Source organism: Boleophthalmus pectinirostris, unplaced genomic scaffold (genome assembly GCF_026225935.1).
Source record: "Boleophthalmus pectinirostris isolate CB_2022bp ecotype Guang Dong unplaced genomic scaffold, ASM2622593v1 HiC_scaffold_6, whole genome shotgun sequence".
NCBI lineage: Eukaryota > Metazoa > Chordata > Actinopteri > Gobiiformes > Gobiidae > Boleophthalmus > Boleophthalmus pectinirostris.
The window spans coordinates 25439217-25454539 of NW_026571447.1; the positions used below are offsets into that span (position 1 = coordinate 25439217).

The 15323-nt window shown below is 39.8% G+C and overlaps 1 long non-coding RNA gene across 1 annotated transcript in view; it reads right to left on the reverse strand.

Moving 5' to 3' along the window:
- The window catches only part of LOC129411793 (uncharacterized), a 47933-nt gene that overhangs the window by 4995 nt on the left and 27615 nt on the right, over positions 1-15323 (reverse strand). Inside the window, exons 4-6 of the long non-coding RNA XR_008633458.1 lie at positions 14242-14422; positions 12282-12387; positions 1783-1853 (exon numbers count right to left, since the gene is read on the reverse strand). This is a non-coding gene — a long non-coding RNA (uncharacterized LOC129411793). The remainder of the gene's footprint in view (positions 1-1782; positions 1854-12281; positions 12388-14241; positions 14423-15323) is intronic.

Sequence of the window (15323 nt, forward strand, 5' to 3'; positions counted from 1 at the left end):
ATTTTTTGTGTTAAGAAATGTACAACACTCCAAGGTTATAAGCATTTAGTTCTTACATGGATGCCCCCTCCCATCCTGGCCTCAGCCGCTCCCTCCTCCCTCCCTCTCTCTCTCTCTCGTCCATTAGACCTTGCAGACTAATCGAGCAGCACCAATTGCTCCCGTGGTGAGATCATTAAGTAAATTATTTTAAGATCAAACGGTCAGCAGCCACAATTGGGTCCTGTGTGATGGTAAAAAGCTCCCGCAGCAGCCACCCACCCCTTCCCTCAAATTAAAGCTTGTTTGGGGGAAGAGAAGTTGGTGGGGAGGGGGAGTCCTCTCAGGTAGATGCCCCCCATTAGACCTTTTAGCTGCAGGCTAAGGTAGGACCCACTAATTGGTCCTTTGAACAGAACTAGCCCACTGACAGGATTCAACATGTACGCAGGCTCACAACGCTCCTCACACAGCTAAAGATGAAATTAGTGTAAAAATTCGACCGGCAGTGAGAAGAAATACGGCCTGTTGTGAAAAAGTAAAAGGATAAAATGCACCTGTGACATCCTGAGGGTAGTTTCAAGAGCAGGCTACTGTCAAAGTATACAGCAAAACCACTGAGAATATAAAAAGTAATGCGTTCAAAGTGTTATTCAAACTGCAATTCAAAATGGTCCAGTACTCAAGTATACACAAGCATATGCCCCCAGATTCTGTTAGTAAAACTATCTCTATATGTGCACTGATCAGACAAGAGAAGTACTAAACAGAATAAAGACACAATTTATTCCCAAATCTTCAGCTCCTTTCAGCTACAAACTGTATCAATCCTTATAATCAAATTAAAATAGTCGACTAAGATGTTTTTGACTGAGTAATGAACTAAAGGACCTATTAGAAACCATTAACAATTTGATTCTTCACTGCTTCTTCTTTGCAGTTCTGTTGTGATTTCTCTTTAGATAAAATCTAAAACAAATAGTGAACATTTCAGACAAAATACTGAAGGTCTAAGATACTATGACTATACAAAAACATGAATGCAGTGTATAAATATTTTATCCAGATTGTACATTAATTTTCTTTCTGTATATCTGAATTAGAGGAAAATATTTGACAGAATCTGTGGACCTTGGACACAGTTATCTTGGTTCAAAATTACCCTGCACTTTTATACTGGCAAATTCAAATTTGTAATCTGGGCAGATACTGAACAGAAATGACAACAGCACAAAGAGAACACACAGAATGAACTTTTTTGCTGATATAAATTAGCCTTAAGTATACCATAATATACCTTCAGTGATTTTGATCCATGTATCCACTGTCTGGATAAGACTTTAACATTATTAAAGTATTAGAGATGTCACTTGAGCACAGGAAAGCATAGAAAACCATTAGAGGCCGATTACACCGTGAGTATGGAGAGACTGACACGTTCCCTTTTAACAGGTCAAGTGTCACTCAACTTAACACTATTAAGAGCAAGTGGTGTATGTTTACAGAAGGGCAGCATTCATTTAAGTAGACAGGCTAGTGTTAATGCCGCCTTTGTTTCTTGTATTATGTGACTAAAAAGCAACAAAACATTAAGCGTCCATTGCATTAAGAGGAGAGCTGACTAAGTGTTGGGCTTACAGTACGCGGTGCTGTGGAGGCAGGAAGCAATGCAGTAAAGTGACTGGGAGATTGATTCATTCTGCGCTGGCATGAAGCGTCAGTGTCATCAATCACGTGCTTTTAATTAGTGATGGCTCCCCTTTGTGGCTGAGAAATGTGCATGTAATTCAATTTGGGACTCACCGCTGCCTCCTGGAGTCTGCGTGGGGTCTGCCATAGTGTCAGTGCCCTATAGAATGCCTTTAGATCGAGATCTGCAAAATAAAAACAACATACGTACAAGTTATTTATATTTTGTTGCCAGTTATCTATAGGAAAGCTAGGTCTACTTATCAACAGATTTTAATTGGGTGCTTTTTTCTTATCTTACAGAGACCCAACAATGACAAAAATATATTTATTATCTTTTGTTTATTCGTTCGATTACCAGTATGTTAGCTTAATTTTTTTAGGCTTATTGTTACAAATTACCTGCCTTCCTGGGTGATTTGCAAAAGGATTTTAAGCAAATTTGGCTTGAATCTTTTTGCTAGATAAAATAAAACCATTACCTACAATGTAAAATCTCTGTTTAGAAAAATTCAGTTTCACCATTTGGTTAAAACTTCAAACATCGACTTCTGATGTTCTGCAGTTACAACATTGTGCCTTTTAAAAGAGAAATTTGTTTCATTTTCTTAGATATGAGTTGGTATATCTGTCTAAATTACACCTGCTTGAATGTACAGTCTGTGCATGTGTACTTCTACAGTATTTCATCATTATGTACTTCCCACCAGCCATACACCAACATTATTACACCAACTCTTTAACAAAGGTATAACCATTACAATAGAAGTATAAATGAGCATGTATTAGGCCCAATGTGAATGCTGTCACTAGTGTTTTCACTGGAGGTAATAGAGGTCACTGAGTCAGCTTTACAGTAGTGCAAGACAAAACCAGCTCCTCTTCAACTTTTGACTCCCTCAAACCTCTTAACCCCATTTACAGGTTCTTCTGATTTCCTCTTCAATGGGAAACCCTTAACTGATAGCAGCAGTAAAGGGCCTGGCCTTAAATAAAAACAATGACATCTTTGAGAGTTAAGGCGTCCATTGAAATGCTAAAGCCGCCAACTGCACTAATTCAGTTGTGTAAGGACACTTGAAAGTCTCTTATCTGAAGCATGCTAATCAAAGTCACTGAAGTCATGTTTATGTCACAGCAACCAGCTATTGTCAAATCAAAGGGGGCCCGCCTTTTGAAATCACCCCATAACTAACAATAAGGGGCATATTATTAGTTTTATGGTTTTATTGACACGGGCATTAAAATACATTTCAGTGGGAGGAACATTTAATTAAGTCTCAGTGAAAATATGTGAAAAAAAGTATAGATGTTGGTCTGAATTTTTGTTTATAAATAATAATCTGTCTTGATTCACCAGTTTGTGTTTGATTAAAGGTCCTATATTACACAAAATGCATTCTTGTGCACTTTAGGCCCCATTATAATGTTGTTACCTCATTAAAAATCTACGTGGAGTTGTAATTTGCTTCAAGTTAACAGCTACCTTTTACCTTCAGTTCAGTAGATATTAGCAACTCCAGGGCTGTGGAACACTTCCTGTATTACCACGTGACATCACAAGGTGGAACAGAGTGTTTTCTGTTTGAGAGAAGAACCTACATATTCAGGATTTGTGTGTCAAACGTGGAAATAAAACAAAATGCAACTCCAGGTATGTTTTTGATGAGAAAACAACATTATAACAGATTAGACAATAGCATGATTTGGGCTCTTTAACAAAAAGAAATAGTTTTATTTTTATTTGTATAATTCAACCTGAGATTCACAATCCCATTTATAGAATCCTATGGGATCGCCTCAATTTTAGTGGTAAGGATATCATAGCACCTGATAATTTTATTTATTTTTTAATGTATTGCCAAAATAAATAAGGAAATTCAACAAAAAACTTTCTTCTTGCAGTGCAAAAGTGCTACTATTCCCTTTGTTGTAGAACACATTTGATTCATCGAGCCTGTGACAAACACAAAACAGTGTATTGGATTGTGGCAAGATTAAAAATTAAAAAAAGAGGCAGAATCAACTTTTTCTCTTTTCATAATCACATTTCAATGAATCACTTCCTTCCACACTTTGGAAAACAAGTGTGATTCACAGATATGATTGCTGTACAAAACAAAATGTCAAATTGTTTTTTGGAGGCATCAGGTCCTTTACAAAATCTTCCACCAATCAGTTCCTCTGATGCATTTGTCCTGTTCGACCTGATTATAGCCCGGGTCTTTTCTCTTCTTAACAACACCAAATCAGCCCTCACAATCAAGCCACTATTTGGTCTATGAAAATTTGGCCATGCTATTAGGTGATACCAGACCTCTGTGGTTGTTTTAAAAGAAATTGTTTGCTTTCACCCCAGTGTTGATTGACTCTAATCAGCCAAACCGTGCCAATACGGCTTTGTCCTGGAGCCCGAATGCTGCTTCTGATTGGAACTGAAGTAAAAACATAAATATTTAGCATCCTCTACACAAACACACCAGCTTTTCCAATGCATGCACTTACAGCCTAACAGCCCATCAGTGAATAAAAACCCACTTTGGAAAACGCAATCTTGGGACGAGCAGGGCCGCTATGTGTTGAAAGAAAAAAAAAAACTGACAACATTACAATTATTGGCTTGTTTTTCACGTGCCGAACTGGTTTGACAAAGACTGCACTGACGCCAGGTTAGAGGAGCCATGTCTGGAACCACAAAAACAGCAACGCTTCGGGCTATTCTCACAGAATTCAAATCCACCATTGAGAAATTAGCTGATCGTTAGCAACCGTGTTTGTCACTACACACACTTTAGCTCTAAACAGCTCAACATTTGTAAAGATAAATCCAGACAATATCCAGGGGCTAGAAGAGACAGCAAACTTCCTCTATCCTGTGCTTGATCGTGAGGGGCTGGGACAGGGCTATAATCTGGAAGGAGTGATCACAAAGAGCAAAGTGGAGTGAATTCCGCTTGTCCGACTTCAAACGGGGCAGTAAATCATACAGGTACTACACCAGGCGGCTCACTCATCCCGGGCTCCCCTCTCTGCCAGAGTCCCCAAGGCCAAAGAAAAACAACAAGTATGCCAACAATGTCACCCAACAACAGCGTGGAGCCGGAGAAGAGCGAAAAGTGCTTTACTGCATTTGACTAAAGAACTGTGGGCTTGTGGAGTGACAGGATGTGCAATGTTATAGTAAAGTGGATGGTGTAATGTTTTATGGACTTAGTGTCTACTGTGAAACCAGAATAAGGTGTGTAGGTTTATTTTTGTAACATCTTATAAATATGAAGATATGGTAGGTACAGGTGGTAAAACTAAAAATTGTATTCTGGGTTAAACATTCTACATTTTACTAAAAACTTTAAGACAAAGTTAAGAAATATGCTATGGATTGTGAGTAATAGATGAGCTATATACACAAGCTCAAAAGATGCTGGGGCCGATATGAAGGGCAGATTTTGATTATTTTCACCAAATTGTTATTTTAATTTACAACAAACTCACGTAAAGTCCCTTTTTTTAAATTACAAACCAACAAAAGGGCTTTGCAGACACATTTTGAGCAGTTATCTATTTGCATTAATGTTGAAATAAAGTTTTGTGTGTACATTTTAGAAAGCAGGTTGGCCAAAACAAAATATCGGCCTGTGCTGGGGGTTTAACGCCAATAGCAGATCGTTAAAAAGTGCAAATATTGGCCCACAGATCTATCTCTAGTCATCAGTAACAATATATAGTAAGACAAAAGAAGAAGATCTAAGAGTAATGATAAGTTATTGGGTCACATGTTACTTTTCTGCAGTAGAAATTAGAGCTTGTATTACTATTTGGGATGGGCAATATTGGTGGAAAATAAATCTCCCAATTACTCAAATCTCCAAGTAGTACGATTTTTGACACAGTTTTGGCAATCCAGCAGAAATGTGCCACAACAAGTCAGTAAATGTGTTGGTTGAGGTTCAAGAATCACTGTGAAATGAACCACAAAAGCGCAGAAATATTAGACCGACTCTGTGCAAGAATGTCCTGAAATATTATTGTATTTTTATTTTTAACCAGTTTCTTGTTGCATTTTAAAAAACATATTATTACTGACACATCGCATATAATTTTTCAGTATAGCTCTCCCATCTTATGTCAGTATATTAGGCACATAACTTAACGCTACTAATACTATATGTGTGTATGTGATTATTATTAATACAAGCAATTCTTTTGACTATACATTTTAAGTATACAGGTAAATGTTGTATTGAGGAATCCTATGTGAACCCAGAGTGACAGGCAGAGATGGATCAGCACAGCCCAAGGTCAGTGTGATATTTGAGGCTCCTGCTTTACATGGACGCATCTCAAATGAAGGCCTTTAATCAGAGCTGACTGGCTGGATTACTGTACACTGCACTGAGATGGTAATGTCACAAGGATAAATCTTTCCTATGACGAGAAAGCAGTGTAGTACAGAAATGCCCAGGGTCAATAGTAGTTTACAATATTAGTTTTTGTAGAAGTAACCACGGAATACTGGGTCTATACAAAATGGTGCATCTTTTGTCTTTTGCGGTATCTAGAGACATTTTAACATTCAGAGACGAAGTCCATACATAAAACATAATAGTTCAAAGCTAATCATTTGTCATTTTTATTATAAATATTTGTTATCTCAAAAGGGTTCACACTCAAAATGAATCATTTTTACTCATATATTCATAACAAAAAATAATGTATTTATCAAAGTACTCTTTAAAACCTTAAACTTTTGCACATCATCATAGTTTATCTATACATTTACCTATATTTCAGCATTTATATGTATAGTCTACTCTAAAACTAATGATAAATGATTACAAAATACAACCTTATATTCTTGTTTAGAAAAGCACTGTGGTTTTGCCTAAGAATAAGGTTGCTTTGCTGCCTAAAATTACCATCCATTACTCCCTTGTCAACTTGTTTTTTCTTTTAACTCCCTGCTAGCTTATTTAAATTTACACTTGGCTAATTCTTATATCTCAAAAACTTGGATCACATTCAGGATACTAAAACGGATTTTAAAAAACATTTCCCAAGATTCATTTATCTAAAGTTTTCTTAATATAAGCCAGGAACCCAATGCACTTAACAATCAATACATTATCTTATGAGCAAAGTCTAGATGTGCTGTTTTTTTCTAAGCGTTTGGGACAAATTAAAAGCCAGAGGAGTCAGTAAAAGACCAATTCATAAAGGTGAAGGAGTGGGTATTCGCCTGTGACGGGACGGAGCGGTGAAAAATCTCTGCTGACCCTCTCATCCCAACTCTCATCTATCTCTCACTACTGTCCACTCATAGATTTCCTCTCTCTGATTTATGAGAGAAAAAAAAATGTCACAGCGGAATGGGCTTTTGATAAAATTGTTCAAGAGATTCGGGGCAATAAATCCTGATCTTTACATCCAGGTTGCGGGCTACTTTCACATTCTCAGACCATCAATAAGGAGCCCTGCGAACATGACACGCAATCGATAACTTTACAATATTCTGGGCACTTTGGCAAAACAGTTACATTTATATCGAGACGAGAAGAGCAAGTCACTTTCACACTGACTATGAAGACGACAGTAACATACGCTGAAAATAAGTCAAATTGTGTTTAAACGTTTACAAGAAGTACAGCGTTCAATCTTTATGTGCTGAAAGCTGTTTGAAAAGTATTCATGCCACAAATGATTTGCATATTTAAACAGGCACTATATACATGTAAGTGGTTGTGAGAGTTTGTCTGCGAGCACCAAGTCTGTTTTGTTTTGCTTTGCTTGGAATGTTCCACAGTATGACACTGAACTTATCCACAAAGACACACAAGTGACACCACCAGTCAAAGTTAAGGCCAGATCTGTGGAGAGGCCTATAACAAGAACGCTTTTTCCAAAATATTTTGAAGCAGTAAAACACCTATTAATACTATTCATGTGTTATATTTTAAAGCCATACTGTTGAACATTTCTGGCAAGTAATAGCCTCTCCATGGAGACAAGTGTGCCATCTGATACTACTACTTAGGGATGTAACAATAACCGAAATATCGCAATATCGTATGGTCAAAAATCTCACAATATTGTGGACTGTCAACAATATATCGAAATACAAATTCCTTTGCTTAAATGCATGGTTTTATAGTAGCAACAGCTTACAAACATAGGAAACTATATATCCCATGATTCAACATGAAGAAATATCTTTTTTACTTGAATTTTTGGGATTATGACAGAAATAATTCACACCAAAATCTTGTCAAGGTATTTTTAAAGCAAAAAAGTGTCCTATCTACAATTATATTCGCCTCTCCAATATACTGCAATAAATATTGTACCGTGAGATGCATATCTTGATAATATCGTACCAAGAGATTTGGATATTGTTACATCCCATCTACTACTACAACAAATGTTTATATCATCACTGAAAACCCAATCTATTATAGTAAAAAGAATTGAAGTCACAGAACTTTTTTGCACAACCAGCGGAAGCTATAAGTAAAAATAAATCTAGAAACATGCTACCTGTCCCAGCAAAACACATCTCCACTAACATTACTAAAAGCTAAAGTGGCCTACATCAGTCATGGCTGTCTGTGTATTGGCAGGAACTGTGTGTCAGCCCAGTGGCGCCAGGAAGAGTGAGTGATTCAGCAAACCGGGTGTCTTTACGACGCAGGTAAGGGCCCAACAATGAGGCACTTTCTCAGCTGCACAGGTGTTTTTCGGCACCCGAGACAACTTGTAAAAACAGGTAGGGTTTCCATTGACTCACATTAAAGACTGCTGCTGCCATAATTCACAAGAGCTGACTTCTGGTTGCCTGCCAGAGAAATCATAGAAGCATTTAATTTACACAATAGTGGAAAAGAAGACATTGTTTGGGGTAATGTAATCCTCAAGATACACATCAGCTGTTTAAAGTAGACTGACAAGGCATTTAAGAGAACATATTGCCTTGCAGATGCTTTGGGGACAGTTTGTCTTTCAGATTAAGCCCCGAGCTACAAGCAGTGACAAAGACATCTCAAGAGAGGGTGAAGAAATGAAATGTTTACTATAAAAATGCTTGAGTAGACTTGTTTGAGCAGTCATTTTTTGAGCCATGGTTGAGAAGTGGTCATCTTAAAACAAGTGTCTATAGTGAAAAATAACATCCTGCATTAAATCCCCACTGTCGACATCTTGCTACAATTTCAATTCAATTCAATACAACAGTCAGATCAGCAATTTGTTTTGGGGTTCCACTTGTGCTCTGCAGATGATTCCTTTTCGGTGACTATGAAAAGGCACAATCGCAATTTCTTTCTGCTCTGGAAATATTTCATGTATGAAGCAATTTACGAAACATGCTATAAAGTCTAAACAAAAGGGAGGATGTGATAGGGATGGTAAAGCAGATATTCCTGGCATAGGGCTTTGTGATTTCCTATTTAAAGAGAAAAAAAGCATGTTAAATTAATGCAACATGATACACTACAGCAGAGGATAAAAAGATGCATGTTGTCATCTTTGTAATCACAGCGGAGGCAGGAGCATAGGCCACAGGTCCCCTACTGCGCTGCGTTTTTGTGGGCTAATCTTTTCATTTCATAGCCCATCTCTCCATATCAAACAAACACAAATGGCTCAATTTGCATGACAGGATTTGTAACAGGGCCGAATCAGGTGTCAGAGCCGATTAAACATCACACCGCACTATCATAATCAGCTGTCTAATGAGCGGGGCCCGGGTGTGCAGGCTCAGCCCAGCGGGGGGCGACCCACCGGGGGGATTACAGCTCCCTCCGGCCCTGACAGACATGCCCACACACACACGGACACAGAGAGATAGAGGAACTTAAAGCCAATGTACAGAGGTCGATGGTAAGATTTTAACATATTAAAATGACACTGTAAACTATAACAGTGACTTGGGATCACTGTATGGTCATTAACTAATATTATTAACCACATTATGTGACTCTATAACACTTCACACATATCTCTGTTTTAGTTCAAATTAGTTTCACATGTCTGAACAATCCTGGTCAAATGTCATGTTAAAACAAGACCTGCCAGCCCAGTAAGGATAAAGAATAAAGGCAGTTTGTTCAACAAGTAGCTCATTGAAACAGTTGTAGCCGCCTGTGCTATTTCATGACATTATATGAGGTGTTGATGTTGTCCACCTCCGCCCCTCCTCACTGTCATTACCATCACGCCCCTGGATACAGTAGGCCCCTCCCACTGCTGCCCTTATTGTCAGGTGCTGAATATACACTGCTGCTAATTCTACTGTGTTGATGTGCAGCACTGGTCCCCGCTGCCACCATGCTACCACCCTGTGCCTGCACCCCGCCCCCACCCTCTCCCTCTGGGGTGACCCGGCGCTGTTCGCAGGGCTCCTCACACCCAGAGCTGTCAGCGGCCTCCTTCCTTCCCATGAGCGGAACACACAATAGAGAAAGGGCTCCGGCTGAGAGGTTCAGTAGCCATTAACCCCTACCAGCTGTTCCTGCCGAGGGTATTCTGTGCCACAATACATGCCCCCGAGGGGGCCCTCACGTCCACTAATCTAGCCATTGTTGGCCAGGAATGCTGACAGAAGAAAAGAAATTTTTCTTGTGTCCATGCAAGCGTGTGTATCCATGTGTGAGAGCCGAGAAACGTAGGGCTAATTTCTATAGTTGGCTGTAAAGAAGGGAGACCATGAAGAATACCCTATTTAGCTGCTTGACAAAATCCTTTGGCAAAAAATGAAAAAACAATAACAATTGTTTTTGTGGACTTCTTTACAATGTGAGTGAAATAAACTTGATACGTCTTATGCATATAAATACAAGCCTGGCATTGAATGGCTTAATAATTAATTTTAAAAACACATTCAAGCAAACACTCAAAATCATGAAAGTCAGCAAAGCATTTCCAAATGGATTACATTTTTGGAAATGTATTCCATTTTGCTACTTTGCTCAGAATATATTAACAATTAGTCCATTTCAATTAACATGGAAATTAAAACACCATTTTCCAGTCAATTTAACCATGATGCAGCCATTAGGGACTTCTGGTGCACTAAGCATGTTGCTGCTGTAGTCGACATATCAGAGGGAAAAAAGAGGAGAGAAGCCAGAGAAAAACACACAATGTATGTATACTATATCAAACATGTTTTTTAAGAGTTGTGTAATTACTGATAATATTTTATATTTTTTAGACAAAATACTAAATGTAACTAAATCAATATTGTAGTGTATGGTGTTGACAGCGACTAGCTTTTGCTGTCAGTGTCAACATTAACGTGAGGAGGTAAACAGAAGGACACCTAAAGAAGAGGAGGCCGTCCCCCATGTAAAGAGGTGAGCTCAGGAAGGAAGGTGTTTTTTTGTGCGGGCCCATCCCACAGTAGTTTGGCCTGTGTTGTGACAGCCGGCCGATCCGCATCAGTCAATTATATGTCCCAACAGACTTTTGTGCTAATGAGCTGGTCCAGCCATCGGCAGACTTCCCCTGTCGTCCAGAAAAGATCACTTTCATTGCTTGCAGAACTAATTCAGAGCACAAAAGTGGGAGCTTCACCACTGCAGCCTCTTTACTGCTCCTTTTGTGGAGGCTTTAGAAGAGCGGGCCTAGAGCTCAGGCCTCTTCATCTCCAGTCCATTGGCTGTCATTAACATACATATCCATATGAAAAGTGGGCTCAGGCCGGAACAGCTGTCCAGTAAAGAGCCAGTGATTCCCTCTCCCAAACGCTGACAGAAGCCTTTAGCCTTCCTGGCCAATAATAAACCAAACCATTTAAACAGTCTTTCAGAGGCACAGAATGTGATTGGGTCATAATGCTACATTCACAAACGTCCATGGCTCTCATTGGCTCGCCACAGTCTATTGCAGAATTACAAAAGTTAGGGACAAACTGGGGACGGAATAATAAAACTCAAACAATGTAAATATAAATTGAGGAACCTTCCTTAGTTCATATGCAAAAGAATTGTTTTAATTTAAAAATATAGAGGTTTGGGATAAGTGCACATTTTCAATATTCAGTGTTTGTGAGATAAACACATTTAAACATAAAATAAGTCTTCTACCATTGAGAGTCTGAGGAGCTGTCTCGTGTTTGAGGCCAGCGCTGACCATCAAGACAGAGGTTAAGTGACTTGCCCTGGGTCACGCGGGAGTCCTTTATTTAGGGCAGATTTTCTACTAAATCTTCATTTTTTGAAAGTCAATGATTTTATTTGCGTTTTCTGAAAACTCACTTAGAAGAATAAGAAAGGATAATAATGCTACATTTAGTTAGAGTGGTTTGTTCAAAACTGAGGAAAGAAGGAACATTTCGGTTGTATTTTTTGTAGTTGATGTTTAAAAAAGTGCTGAATTAACTAATCTTTAATAATATAAACAAAACACAGATATAAACTAAACTAATAATAAAATATCTAATAGAAACAAAGTTGCATTACCAAATGTGGACACAATTTTGTTTGTTGTTTTATGTGTTTTGAACTACTCTTGAGGGGAATGCAATCATTGTTTAAAAACTGTATTTTAATATATTTCAGAAAAAAATACAAGCCGTTGATGTAATGCTTCTAGCTGAGTGTCAGAGAGGACTCACTCACAGAGGTAGTAGATGACGTTATCCTAAACCTTGGTGGAGGGATCTTTTGGAGTGCTTTGTGCTTGAGGAGGCTCGTTCAGTGGAAAAGGAGACGCCAGGATCCGGATCTAATGAATAAGAAAAGCCTTTGGTTAAAAGGGGACTGGTTTGTCTCTTCATGGGTCACTTTTTATTCAGCTTTAGAAAGAGTGCAGTCCTGATTGATAAATCCCCTCCTTGCCCCCCTGGCGCCTGTGACCCCAGAGTCATCAAGTACAATACACAGCACCTTAAGTTTCTAAATCTGCAATTGAAAAATAGAAGGAGCGAATTTGTGTCCATTGAGTGAGCTTTGACGTGCTTTTGCAGGGATAATGATTGTGAGGCCTGAGCCCAGTGGGTGAGCTCACTGCAGATTTACCCCGAGTGAGCTCAGCACAGCTCAGCACAGGCCGCTCTAATGGCACTTGTTGCAGCGCTTAAATCCAGCGGAAGTGTTTTTCTCTCAGATGATCAGCCAAGGCCTGCGGCTCTCCGCTCCTGGCTTTATTTATCAGGGTTCTGCTGTTTGTTGTCTCTGTAAAGTTCCAACATTCATTAAAAGTGGAGTAAGGGGTGGCACAGAGCGCAGAGGCAGAGCAGGGCAGGGCACAGGAGCAGGGGCTAAAGGGGAGGGATTAGGATGACTTCTTGAACACATTTTCTCCCTTTTGCTGCAATTAAACAAAGTAGGTCTGTGATTAGTGCAGAGCAGGGAGCAGAGAAAAAGACACCCTTGAATCCCAATGGAGGGACCTGACTGAGCATTATTGCCAGACAATAGGCGAGTTTATTGCTCAAACCTGCTTACCCTCCTGCACAGCAAACCATGGGAACTCCAGTCAGGTGGAAACTTTTTCTCTTTTCTTTTGCTCATTGCCTTGTTTTTGTGCTCCCTCCCCCTCGCGCTCAGAGCACGGAAGCCCTCCAGGAGCTCACACAGTGGGCTGCAGATCCACAATACTCCCCTGGTAACTGAGATGTTTAGGATCAGCTCGGCCTGGGTTTTGTGCATGAGCTCACACTTGTCTGGTGTTGTTCGAACACAGTTAATGATGAGCTTCCTCTGTTTTCTCCACACCCCTTTCCCCACTCTCCTGTCCTCCTCCTCTCGCTGCTTGGTATTTGAAGCTAAGCGGCTGTTTAAGTGGAGTGCCTCCTCCCTCTGGCACTTGGGAATGCTCTCAAGGGGCCCTTGCCTGGCACTGTGTGCATGACACATAATGAAAACAATTTTACGCTGCCGAGGGAAGTATGAGGCAATTACGGATGTGACAGCCACCTGCAGACTCACCCTCCACAGTCTCAGTCTCCAACTCCAGCGGCATCAGCAGCCAAAGCTAGTGTCAGGCGTACACAGGCTTCATGAATATGTGATGGCTTGATGTTGTTGTGAATGGCCGGGGCAGGTGAGGGAGGGGGCTGTAATAAGTTGCCCAGCTGGAGGCTGTGTTGTTGCTCTGTGGCCCTGTGGCAGGCCCTCCACAAGCCATGACCCGGGACGGGCCTCCTGAGGAGAGCCAAGGATGACGTGACAGGGGCGTGCAGAGCACCCCCCCAAATCTCTTGTTGGCCAATTTTACACATGAAGCCAGGCCTAAAGGCTCAAGTGGCAGGCCTAACAGAGGCTTGATTTAATTTGATAACCTGCTTAGTCAATGTGAATTAAATGAGTAGGAACACAAACTAATGAAGTCCCATCGGCATAAGGACCTAAAGAAAGACTTGAGAAACTATTTCATCTGATCGTGTTTGATATGGGCTCTGTCGTCTGCATCAAAGAGAAATTACCTCTAATTTAGTTTTATCGTGCAATACTAAGCACAAAGTTGTTATGTGGTAATCTGTTCTATTACTATTACAGCATCATCATCTTGAAAATGAATGTATAGAATTATTAACACAAACTTCCTTTAGTTCATCTTGATCTCTGAGTGTTGTACCTCACAGGGCTGCTCCAATCCCCTGACCCATAGGGCGGCTGTACATTCAGAGCAGTGTTCCAGCCTGGCGCCCCTAATGGCTCAGCTGAGCGGTGCAGACAGCGGGTGATGAGTGGATCTGCGGTCACATCTGACAGATTAGAGATGGGTGCTGATAAACCCCAGAGTAGACCCTGTAATGCTGTAGACAGAAAGCACAAGGGTATGAACAAAGACACTGCAGGAGATACGAGTCCTGATCAGATGAAACGCAGCTGGTGAAAAATGGCCTTTGTGAAAGCTGATATTATGCAATGGTTTCTCCAGCCATCAATCCAATAAGGCCACAAGGACTATATTCTGCGTGTGCTCAGTGGAAGTGTAATATAATAGATGAGAAGATCAAGGTGAAACACGAATAAATAAGTAAAAACAGCATATCTAAGCATGAAAAATATCACAGGAGACGAGGCCCACGGTAAACTGAGGAGATGAAAAGTAGTAAATTAATCTTTAGGCAATATTTCCGCTACGAGGAAAAGTGTGGCGGTCTTTATTCCCTGTAACAACTCAAGACAAATGACTGTGGCCGCTGCATTAGTTCTGATAAGGGACATGCAAGAAAGACAATGGTTTTCAAAGTCCTGATCTAATCAAGGCCTGGAGTGATTTACCTCAGGAAATAATCAAAGGGATTAATCAGGAATCATGACACAGAGGGGGTGCAAGGGCAAACGTCACATTTCACACATGAAATACACAACACTGCAGGTTTTTGGACAGGCTGCATGAAAAACAAAGCTTTATATAGAAAAAAGGAAATTTGCTAAAGGTCAAAAAATATTAAATTGGAAACTCACAATGGAAAACAATATATGCAGATATAGAATTAAACTGAAAAGTCATTTGGTGTAGGCCTAAACACTCATTCTTTGAACCTACAATATTAAAACATCTACATCTACATCAGACTACAATATCTGTGGATATACTGTTTGGAACCCTCACACTCCATAAAAAGTGAATATGATCTATTATAGACTTTTGCTGAAATGCTAATACAAAAAAAACACATTTTTTAAAACTTTTTTTAAATAAAAAAT